This window comes from Malus domestica, chromosome 17 (assembly GCF_042453785.1).
Source record: "Malus domestica chromosome 17, GDT2T_hap1".
Lineage (NCBI taxonomy): Eukaryota > Viridiplantae > Streptophyta > Magnoliopsida > Rosales > Rosaceae > Malus > Malus domestica.
The window spans coordinates 12,472,792-12,485,791 of NC_091677.1; positions in this window are offsets into that span (position 1 = coordinate 12,472,792).

The window sequence follows — 13,000 nt, forward strand, 5'->3', positions numbered from 1 at the left end:
AAATCAATCATTGTTGAACTAATGGTGGACATTTTTTTTTTTGTAGCATGTTCTTTTATTCACTTCACCACATGAAGTGGAAACTGATATTCACAAGAAACGGCTACTTAATTCCAGTATTGATTTCGGAGTATGTATATTTTGTGGTAATTTGAGTAATGTCCAAAGAATTATTTATCAATAATTGAAGAATATGAACTTTCTACTTATGATCGTCACAAATTGAATTATAATCAAATTGCTTGAATACGTATAAGGAGAAGATGAGAACGCACAGATAAGGAATCCCTTTTTGGCCCAATAGAATTGCATGTCTCACAAATATCCTTTAAAGCAAAACAGAACTCTCAACATCAAAGTTCATCATGTTTTTCTCCTTGCTGGTAGACCCAATAAACAAACAGCCTGGCCTTACCCCCACCTTGGTACCATCATGATATTAACCTAATCAAAACTTAAACCTTTTTAATTAATGGGACAACAACCCTGGTAATTCACTTAAAAGATGAACCCTTTCTGGGGAGGCATTAAGCAGCCCACAATGATTTAGTAACATGGTAAAAAAGTACTTGAGCATGCCCTAATTTCCCTGAATTTTGTTTCTTTTAATAAAAACATTTCATAAATCTGATGCTTTGGAACATCATTTAAACCCAATGAGTCGGAGCAGAAAACAAAAGACTGGAAACTTCTGTTTGAATGTAGGATCCTAAGTTGATCTTCAGGTCCTATGGGAAACTAGAGTCCACCACATCAAGGGAAAAATATACGTAACGAGTATTAAATTCCTTAAAGCTATCCTATCAGTAGTTCGTATATGGAAGAAAATTGTCTCAAGCATCTATAGACATAAGTTTTGACAATTTTAGAGAAATGTGGGTACTCAATAGTGGACAAAGAAGAAATAGGTAAGAGTACCTCGACTATGTTATCTGTAAGACACTTCTCACAAAAGAATGAGACTTTATGTATTTTGATCTCACTTAATCTCACGCTGGTCTCGCCTAATACAAGAACTCATCTAATCAATTAAACTTACTGAAGTGTCTCTCCTCGAACAATTCAATCATTGTTGTAGCTAATGGTGGACATTTTTTATTTCCTTTAGCATGTTCTTCTATTCACTTCACACCACATGAAGAATATATATGTAGAAGAAGAAGAACACACAGATAATCTTTTAGTAAAACAGAACTCTCGACATCAAAGCTCATCATGTTTTTCTCCTTGTAGGTAAACCCAAGAAACAAACAGCACTGTCCTTACCCCCACCTTGGGATCATCATAATATTAACCTAATCTAAACGTAAACCTCTTTTAATTAATGGGATAACCTACTAGACGAAAAACATAAAGTGTAAGACTGGAAAAACAAAACGTACACATCATGGTTAATATATATATAATAAACCATAACAGAGTTTATTTTCAAAATTAAAAAAATGTCTGTTACACAAATGAATTGTCTAGGACCCAGAAAACCTCAGCCAGTTACATGCTTCTATGCCCAACTTTTGGCAAAAAAAGCAGCAAAAAAATGAGCGAAAAAGGAAGGAGTAAGGAGATACGAATTAAGAAAAGAAAAAAAAAGAGATACGAATTAAGAAATTATTTAACTAATTAGAATAATGAATTATGAAATGAACATGAAGTGGTGGCTAGGTCAGATGTGGCAACCACAGCAAAGGTAGAAGAAGCAGAGCGCCGAGACCAAAACGACGGCCTCCACAACGGATAGTATCTTGAAGACGACGCCGTCGAGTATGGTCGTTTGAAAGTCCACGCGCTTCCATTTGAACACTGAGAATTTCCTTGGCCATAACTCTTTGCTGATCACCTTCTTTAACGACCACGCCGCCTTCTCCTTCTTTGTTGTTGCTGGTGAGTTCTTTTGATCATTTTCCATCTCTAAAACGTTGTCGTAATGTAAATACGCAGTTGTTGATATTCTGAGAGGAAGAAGTGGGAGGTGGGTATATATAGAGAAATGGAGGGGAAGCGTCAGTGCTTTGGTTTCTTCAGAAACAAAAGATGGTGGTGCTGGGCCTGCTGGCCGATTTGATTTGAGGTTTGGGACGAGGCTATTTCTGGAATTTTGGACGAATATTTATTTAAAAAAGGGCTTTTTTGGTTTTACAGCAAGATAATCTCATTATTATAGTAGACATAGAAGTAGGATAGTTCCCAACAAAAACAAGAAGATAAAAACTTACAGATCCAGTTAATTGTACATGAGCATAAATAGTGTTGATTTAATTAATGGTTGTGTATAAGAGAGTTTGACAATACATCACAACTTTTTTTTAGTATTTCTATAGTGAACTACATTACACCGACAAGTGATATTATTATAATCATATTATATTGCTTGTATTTAGCCATTATACTATACAATTTTACTATCATTACAACACGTGTATCTACTTAATTTTAAGCATCAACCCCTATCGTGCACCTATATATTACATATACCTTATCGTTTACTCATACTGTAATATGTTAATTAATAAAATTAAGTGAGGGTGTGGATAATGAATATTACACTCTGGAAAGTTTTCGTAAACAACAATTTATTAAAGATAATAAGAAAGATTAAATTATGCTTGGTTTGCACTGCATATGATTGGCATCTTCTTGACGAAGTCCACTCATTCTCGATGCCTTTTCTTTCTGCAACGGCTCATAAAAAAAAAAAACGTTTAAATGGGACAAATTCGACATATGTGTTGATTTCATCTAACAACCGTTTGGTAGGGTATGTGGTGTGTCCAGTTGGTCAAGCTTATTCAACGGCTACTTTCTTTCTTTCTTTCTTATTACAATTTAGAACTGTTCAAAGAGCATTATCTGGATCCTATTGAGTGTTAGAATGCAGGGTCCAGTTCATTATACATGCAATGCTTGTTGGCTTCCAACATAAACAAAGCTTTAATTTGTTCGTTTATTTGTCTACTTTTTCATTTTTATTCATGTTAGTTTAATTCCGGAGGAATGTGAACAAACTGCGAAATAGTACATGATAACGTGACTTTTGTTTTCAACACTTATAAAAATTTCTCCTTACTAAATTCAACGCTATTTGGGGAGCTTTTGCTATACAGTTGAGAAGTTTCTAATTTTCATGTAATATTTTCTTAACAGTACGATGACATAACGTTAAACTGTTTAGCAAGCAATACATTATTTAAATGAGATTAAAAAAAAAACCATTCTTAAAGGGAGAGAGAAGAGTTCGAAACTATTATAATAATTTAGAGGCAAAAGAGTTTTGAACCTAAAAGACATGGGTAGAAACTCTACCCAATTCACTAGAATGTTAGAACACACACATATTTAGACGAGCTTCTTCACTTATCACATTTATACCTCAAGAAGCAGAGAAAAACTTAGTTATGTCGGTTTCATACAATAATGTGTTTTTCTTACACATTCAGTGACACGACTCTTGTAACAAACAGGAAAATAAGAGAGTTTTATTCCCCATAAAGTAAACGTGACAAAGAAAAAGAATTACTAGAACATGAGGCAGACGTATCGTGTATGCACAAAGATCACTACACTCGAAATTCTTACGTTATGAATAACTATAATTGACAAGTTCTCCTTTAAAACTTAATTAATTTATAGATTTTTGTTCTTCTTCACATAATTTATAATTGGAACTTGATGATTTATTAGATTCTTAGCGTAAAGATGAAATCACAGACACACATGCATGATAATGATATGCATCCCAAGATCTGATATTACAGATACTATAAATATATATAGCTAGCTTGTATAGAGAGAGAGAGAAGAGAGAGAGAGAGAGAGAGAGAGAGAGAGAGAGAGAGAGAGAGAGAGAGAGAGAGAGAGAGAGAGAGAGAGCCCTGACGAAGCTTATTGCCGCCGAGATATTAGGTATCCTTGTACCAAATAGTCGTCAGACCTTCTTTTTCCAGTGTCGGGGTTGTCCATGATGAGATGAGTACTTTGTGTGGAGGGCCGTCAATGTCCAGATCGACTACAGAAATAGCATCTTGCAGGAGACAGCCTCATAATTTGGTGGGCCACTTCATCCTTTCTTTTCTTAAAGGGATCTCAAGGCTGCAGAGGAATCCTAGCTAGCTCTCTCCAACTTTTCTAAACGTGAGACATTAAACGTTACATGAAAAATAGTAATTGGATAGTTATGTTAATTTTCCAATATGTATCACATTCAATGAGTTTAGTAACGCCACTAAAACTATGCATTGATTTCAAGAGAGAATCTCTTGGTATGAATGAGAAAACAAGTATCTAATAATTTCCATCTAAAAATTAATCTTTGTTCTCAAATCGTATCAAGTTTCAGATTTGAGAACCTCCTCAATCACATGTAATTTGTTATATTTGGGGAAGTGAAACTGCAATTGAGAGAAAGCTTGAAACACCAACGAAAATATTCAAAAAACTTGTATGTATTGCGATGCACAATGAGATCAGTAAAACGAAGTTGAAGTAAATGACTAACTTTAGACATGATGCATATAGTTATAGATCACTTGAGGGAAAACAAAAGAATGAAACATTAAGAAACAGTACACGGCATAAGATCAACGACAATTGAAAGAATAAAAAGGAATACAATACCAAGAATAAGAGACCTAGATTTACGGTTTTTGTGCGAGGAGATTAAGACCTGGAGTTTGATAGCTGTCTAGATGATTATCGGAGTGGATGTAGGCACGATTGGTCAAATGACTATATCTAAATTCTCTCTATTCTTGTTTGCTTGTTTGCGTGGTGGTACCGAACACTCCAAGTGTGTCATGGATAATCGAGCCTAAATGTGAGGTTTTATCTTAAATAGTTTGGTTGCAATTATTATGGACTATCTATTTTATACTGTAGATTTATTAGCGTACTCATTCGATGTAGGATGTTGCACATCATTTCTTTAGATTGTATCAAGCTTAAACTACGTACACCAACGATCTCAACCTTGGCGAGACAGACGCAAACCAAGGCAGCCCATCTGTTACGAACACTAACAGCACTTCTTATATAGAATTGCATGGTCCCTGCAGCTCCACCTCCTCTGATTATTTCTTTGCCCCGCTCCATGTTTTAGCCTGTACGGAAATGTGCTTGAGCTGCCTTCGTGCCATTGTGCGACTACCCACATTTAACTTGTGTGTTCTTTATCGAGCCAAACTCTGATAGCAATTCTTGTCTTAGGTCCACAAGTGTCCACTAGTATCATATTGTTTCAATTTAACCACTTAGGTTTTTTGACAAAAAATAAATAAAAAATAAAAAACCACTTAGGTTCAACACTATATATAGCTATGTGATGGCTCATTTTGACTCCAAATAACGATTTTCTACCAAAATGTCTCGACGCAGTTAGCAATAGTTCACGGAAAATAATCCTCTTCGGATCCTCTTTGTGGGGACTCGGGGGATCAATCAATCGCAGTTGTTCATTGTGCACCATGAGGTCAGAAATCATTTTAAATTTTAAATTTTAAATTGAATATAAATAGTATGTAACAAAAACTAATCGTACGATGTACGATGAACGGTCATGATTGATGGGTCTCCTGGATCCCCACAAAGATGATCCTTTTCCGTAGTTCACATACTATAAAGTGTATATTATTGTATTGAACTCCTTTGATTTGTGATGTTGCGCATCGTTCCCTTGGCTTGCATCGAGCCAAACAACACCAACAGATTATTCATTATAGTCTTATTGATAACAAGACCCTTCAGACCATTTGTCCTGGGCTGATAATAATAATAATAATGATAATAATAAAAAGCTCACTTGTCATGTAGACAAATAGCAAAAAGATAAGCTTGAGTATCTGTTTGTCAAATTAAAGTAACTCTATTTGATAGAAACTTTCTCTGAAAAACCAGTGATAATTAACCAAATCAAATTAAAGGAATACCTGATGCAGTTCCTTCCAAGTTTGGGAGAAGTTTTTTCAGTGTATTGAAAATACGGTCTGGTACACAAAGTGTAATAATAAAATTGTTTGAAAATTTAATAAAAAAATTTCCAATCAACTGTATTATGGCACTTGATGTACCAGATCGTGTTCTCGGCACACTGAAAAATTTCTCTATGTTTGGCAAGTAACCAAATCAATTCAGGATGCCAATCATGGCAGAAAAATAGGTCATGTGCAAATTATAGCTTTTATCCTATCATGATTATTGCATGGATTGACCATTTTTGGGTAAATAATCAAATGTCTTTTCTCTTCGTTTTTTCGATCATACATGTGGAAACAAGCTCTAGTGCTTGGCAACATCTTGGACGAGTGCTTTTGAGTTTTGTGGATAAGATTGGGGATTAAATGCTTATCTAACTAATTTATAATAAATCCTACTTGAGTAGCTTAATTAATTGGGTAAGTGGGATTATATGGAGAGGTCTGCTTCTTTTCTTTGGTTTCTTCTTCTGTACTATGATCATGAAGGAGAAAGAAATTTCAAATAAGGAGTAGAGCTTGCTGTTCAAACAAGGAAGCAAATTAATTATGTGCACACTAGTTCACTTTGGAAATCCAACCGCCAAAAAATTATCTTCCCAGTGTTGGAAGAAGTACAAAGTTTGAATCTCCACCCTTCCTTATCCAGAAAAAAGAATTACCAATGATTAATAAGTTTTATTTAGTAGATGGAAGTGTTTAGTTTGAAAGAAAATAATGTGTCACGCGTCTATAGACAAGCATGACAATTTATAGAAATGTTGCTACTCAATAGCGGAGAAAAAGAAATAAGTATGAGTGTTACGACCATGTCATCCATAGGACACTTCTCATAAAAGAATAAGACGCACATTATGTGTATTGATCTCACATGATCTTACAATGTTCTCACCCAACACAAAAACTGCTCTAATAAGTTAGACCTACTGAAGTTTCTCTCCTTGAAACCGAACAATCAATCGTTGTTGTAGTTAATGTGGACATGTTTTTGTAGCATGTTCTTTCATTCACTTCACACCACAAGAGGAGCGAGTAGAAGAAGGACACAGACACAGAAGGATAAGGAAATCTTTGGTGGGCAATTAGAGCCATTGGCGGTCACAAACACAACACAGTACAACTACATACGTGGTCCAATAAGATCAAATCTTAAAATCCCAATAAAATTGCATGTCTCACAAATATCCTTTTGGCAGCTTAACTATCTTTGGAACATAGACGCCGCGTCCGCTGCTGGTTCGTTGACCCACATTATGTCAATGTCCTAAAGATATTTACAAAGATACACCTGAAATGCGTCGTGGCAAATTGAGGAAGGGGAGAGATGGGCGTTTTTCGACCCCAAATTTTATCAATAATAAAAACAAACCCCAAATTCTCCACGTTTCAATCTACTTTTTGTTTCTAAATAGAACTGTTTTGTGTCTTTAAAATGTTTTTTTCTTCCCTCTATTGTAAATAATGGGTATGTTTGCCCACATATGTATAGTAATGTGTATAATAAAGTATCACATGTATATAGTATAAACTCATAAGCTAAATAGTAATCCTTTTGTAATTTTTCATTGAAGTGGCTCTATAAATAGAGCACTTCATTTGTCAAAGAGGGAAGAACATCAAGAAGAGAAAATAAAGAAATATAATACTCTCAGTATCCCTTATTTTCTAATATCTGCAATACTTTTGTCAGTGTGATATTTTGCACCACTTCGTCCTCGCTCTTAGCAAAGATTATTTCTCTACTTTTGCCTATTTATAACACGTTATCAGCACGACTCTCTAATCATTTCTCATTTCCCTTCACCGAAAGAAAAAAAGAAAAATGTTTCTTCTAAGGTTTTTACTGTTCTTCTTCTTCATCTGCCTTAATTGATGGATATACCCTCGCGATGAACTGTTTGCACCATGTTTACTTCTAGTTATCAAACTAACAGTTACTTATGTCTTTGATTTCTTGTTTGGTGTAGATATTGACTACTAACCCACTGATTATTTATTTATGCAATCCAAGATGGTGCGGTACTATCGCCTATCTTGGACTGCAAATCTAATTTTACTGCAAATTTTAAGTGGAGCGGTATAATCGCCCACCGTATCCTGCATATTTAAATTTACCTGCTATTTAAATTTTATCGCAATTATAGATGGTGTGGAATAATCACCCATTCTGCTCTGCATATTTAAATTTTATCGCAATTTTAGGTGGTACGGTATAATCGTCCACCTTGCTTTGCATATTTAAATTTTATCACAATTTAGTTGGTGTGGTATAATCGTCCACCCTGCTTTGCATATTTAAATTTTATCGCAATTTTAGGTGGTACGGTATAATCGTCCACTTTACTCTACATATTTAAATTTTCCTGTTGTTTAAAGTAGTGCGGACTAATCGCCCATCCTATACTTGTTTCGATGAGAATGGTGCGGTACAATTGCCCTTCTCATTAATCATGAAAATCTCGAGCCTGAAGTTTCGAGTACTTATTATTTTGGCTTGAAGATCAAAAATTTGTAAGAACCAGAAGTTCTAACAATATATTCCTCCAGAACACATATTATTGCAAGTTCTTACACACCTCATTTTTCTTTCAGAAAAGAAAATGGCAAACTTGGCAAAGCTTGATTTTGCTGCCCTGGACATTACTGGAAATAATTACCTTACTTAGGTACTGGATACCAAGATCCATCTAGAAGCAGCGAATCTTGGAGATACCATCAGGGAAGAGAGCAGCTCATCCTCTCAAGATCGGGCAAAGACCATGATTTTTATTCGTCACCATATTGATGAGGCACTAAAGAGCGAGTACTTAACGGTTGAAGATCCGTTAGCCCTCTGGAAGGCCTTGAGAAACAAATACAATCACCAGACATTGGTGATTCTTCCAAGAGCTTACTATGACTGGACTCACCTAAGGATCCAAGATTTCAAGTCAGTGGCTGAGTACAATTCGGCATTGTTCAGAATTACCTCTCAGATGTAGCTTTGTGGGGATACTATTACTGAGGAGATGTTATTGGAAAAGACTTTCAGCACATTCCATGCCTCTAACATGCTCCTGCAGCGAGCGCGAGGCTTCACTGAATACAACCAGCTGATATCTGTGCTCCTGGTAGCTGAATAGAACAATGAACTCCTGATGAAAAACCATAATTCCTGACCTACTGGATCAGCATCGTTCCCAGAAGTGAATGCTGCTTCCCTTGAAAGGAATATCATATCCTCCCATGACAATAATTACAAACGATGACGTGGCCACAAGCAAGGTCGGTGGAAAGGGAAAGGCAAGAACCATGGTGTCCAGTTTCACAACCAGTTTCATAACCAGGTTCCAAGGCATAATCCAGGCCCGAGCTTTAAAAATGCAAATTGCCAGAAAGGAAAAGCTCATATGAACACTCCTAGAAATCTTGAAGGAGTTTGCCATAGGTGTGGTGGCAACGAACATTGGGCGCGTACTTGTGCACCCCAAAGCATCTGGTGGAGCTGTATCAAGCCTCATTCAAGGAGAAGGGTGTCGAGATCAATTTTTCGACCAAGCTCAATCAATGGAAACCCCTGATCCAGTGACCAATTTATTAGGATAGTTACACACAACCCACCTGGATGTTACATACTTTATTAATAAAAGAGGGAATGAAGTTTATGGGTCCAATTAAATTATTTATGTTTAATGTACTCTTGTTATTTGTACTTGTGGTTTAATGCTGGCATTTTCAATTCAATAAAAGTAGTATTCCAATATGAATAAACTACTTTTTCTTTACTCAGAGAACATGGATAAAAATTATGGTTATTCTCAAAACAAGAGCAATGGCAGAGACTTTTGTCTTACAGACAGCGCAACCATGCATTCAATACTTCGAGATCGAAAGTATTTCTCGAATTTGGTACTTGCAAAAGTAAAAGTAACAACAATATCATAGCAATCAGATGTAATTGAAGGCTCAGGAAAAGCCCAGATTATGTTACCAAATGGAACAATATTATCCATAAAGAATGCATTATATGCTACTCAATCCATTCAAAATTTGTTGAGTTTTAAAGACATACGTCTAAATGGATACCACATTGAAACGAAAAGTGTAGAAAATGTGGAATATTTATGCATTACCTCCAATGATACCCAGAAGCATATATTGGAAAAGTTGCATGGTTTATCGAGTGGATTGTATTATACATACATAAAGACAGTTGAGGCATATACTGTCATGAACCAGAAGTTCATTGATTCAAATGTTTACATGCTTTGGCATAACCGTCTAGGTCATCCAGGATCTACCATGATGCGTAGAATCATTACCAACTCTAATGGATATCCATTATTGAGCAGACACATTGATGTCTCAAATGATAACCCTTGCCAGGCTTGTTCCCAAAGGAAGTTGGTAATTAGACCATCACAACTAAAGGTTGATGATGAATCCCCATCATTTTTGCAAAGAATTCAAGGGGATATTTGTGGACCTATTCAACCACCTTGTGGACCATTTTGATATTTTATGGTTTTGGTTGATGCATCTACCCGATGGTCACATGTTTGCCTATTGTCTACTCGAAATGTAGCTTTTGCGAAACTTCTTGCTCAGATAATTAAGTTGTGAGCACAGTTCCCAGATCATCCCATTAAGTCCATTCGACTTGATAATGCTGGTGAATTTACGTCTCAAACCTTTGATGATTACTGCATGGCACTGGGCAGTGATGTTGAACATCCTGTTCCTGTTGTCCATACCCAAAATGGTTTAGCAAGGGCATTTATCAAGCGGCTTCAATTAATAGCCCGTACTTTGCTCATGAAAACGAAATTACCAGTCTCTACATGGGGACATGCCATCTTACATGTAGCATCATTGGTTCGACTGAGACCCATAGCCAACCACCAATACTCATCAATACAACTTGTGTTTAGACATCAGCCAAATATTTCACATTTACGAGTTTTTGGTTGTGCTGTTTATGTGCCTATTGCACCACCACAACGAACTAAAATGGGACCTCAACGCAGACTGGGAATTTATGTGGGTTTTGATTCACCATCTATCATTAGATATTTGGAACCTTTGATTGGTGATATGTTTACAGCTCGTTTTACTGATTGTCATTTTGATGAAACAGTTTTCCCGTCAGTTAGGGGGAGAAAAGACTGTTCCAGAAGAACGGCAAGAACTGACATGTGTTGTTCCCATCTTATCTCATTTTGATCCACGAAGCACTCAATGTGAAAATGAAGTGAAAAGGATCATTCAACTTCAAGGTATTGCTAATCAAATGCCAGATGCATTTAATGATGCTTCGAAAGTGACAAAGTCACATATACCAGCCGCAAACGCATCTGCAAGAATTGATGTCCTTGTTGGACAAAATAAAGTGGCAGCGAATGATTCATCCAATGCACGCCTGAAGCGTGGTAGACCCCCAGGTTCAAAAGATTCAGTTTCTCGAAAGAGAAAGATGATGGCACAGTTGAACCCAAATGATATCATTCAAGAAAAGAAATTGAATGATAAAACCACAATTCATGATTTTGTACTTCCAGAAAAAGAAAATGTCCTTGATGAGACACCTATCCCTGAAAAGACAGAAGTACATGAAAGCAAAGAAATATCCATAAATTACGCATGTACTAATGAATTGTGGGATCGAAATGAAATAATCATTGACGACATGTTTGTATTTACAATAGCCACTGAAATTATATTAAGAGATGATATTGAGTCCCGCTCTGTTGATGAATACAGACAGAGACAAGATTGGCCTGAGTGGAAAGATGCAATCCATGCAGAATTAAATTCCTTGGAAAGACGAAGTGTTTTTGGACCAGTAGTCCAAACCCTACCTGGTGTGAACCCCGTAGGTTACAAATGGGTATTCACAAGGAAACGCAATGAGAAAAACAAAATTGCAAGATATAAAGCACGACTCGTTGCACAAAGTTTTTCACAAAGACCTAGAATTGATTATGAAGAGACATACTCTCCTGTAATGGACGCAATTACGTTTCGTTACTTAATAAGTTTGGTGATTTCAGAAAAACTTGACATGCGACTTATGGATGTCATCACCGCGTATCTATATGGAGAATTAGATACAAACATATATATGAAAGTCCCAGAAGGACTTAAGTTGCCAGAAGTAACTAATAAACCCCGAGGTATGTTCTCAATCAAATTAAGGCGATCACTGTATGGGCTGAAACAATCTGGGCGAATATGGTATAATCGTCTCAGTGAGTATTTGATTAAAGAAGGATATGCCAACAATGTCATCTGCCCTTGAGTGTTCATTAAGAAATCAAATACTGGATTTGCTATAGTGGCAATATACGTCGATGATATGAACCTAGTTGGAACCCCTGAAGAGCTCAACAAAACTGCTGACTATCTGAAAAGCGAATTTGAAATGAAAGACCTTGGAAAAACCAAATGTTGTCTCGGCCTGCAGATCGAGCATTGTGCTAATGGAATTTTGATCTATCAATCAGCTTACATTGAAAAAATATTGAAGCGATTTGGCATGGACAAGACTTATCCACTTAGAGCCCCAATGGTCGTTCGTTCTTTGGACATTAAGAAAGATCCATTCCGTCCAAAAGAAGATGATGAACTGGTCCTTGGTCCAGAAGTACCATATTTGAGCGCAATAGGTGCTTTATTGTATTTAGCACAATGTACTAGACCAGATATAGCTTTTTCAGTTAACTTGTTAGCCAGGTATAGCTCTGCTCCAACAATTCGTCATTGGAAGGGAGTCAAAGATGTTCTACGATACCTTCGTAGGACAACAAATATGGGTCTCTTCTACTCAGACAAGCCCATAAATGATCAGATCCTTGTTGGATACGCAGATGTTGGTTTTCTCTTCGATCCGTATAAAGCCCGCTCACAAAATGGATATGTGTTCACTTATGGAGATACTGCAATTTCATGGCAATCAACGAAGCAAACGCTAGTTTCTACATCTTCCAATCACTCGGAAATAATTGCTTTACATGAAGCAAGTCGTGAATGTTCTTGGTTAAGATCAATGATCCATCACA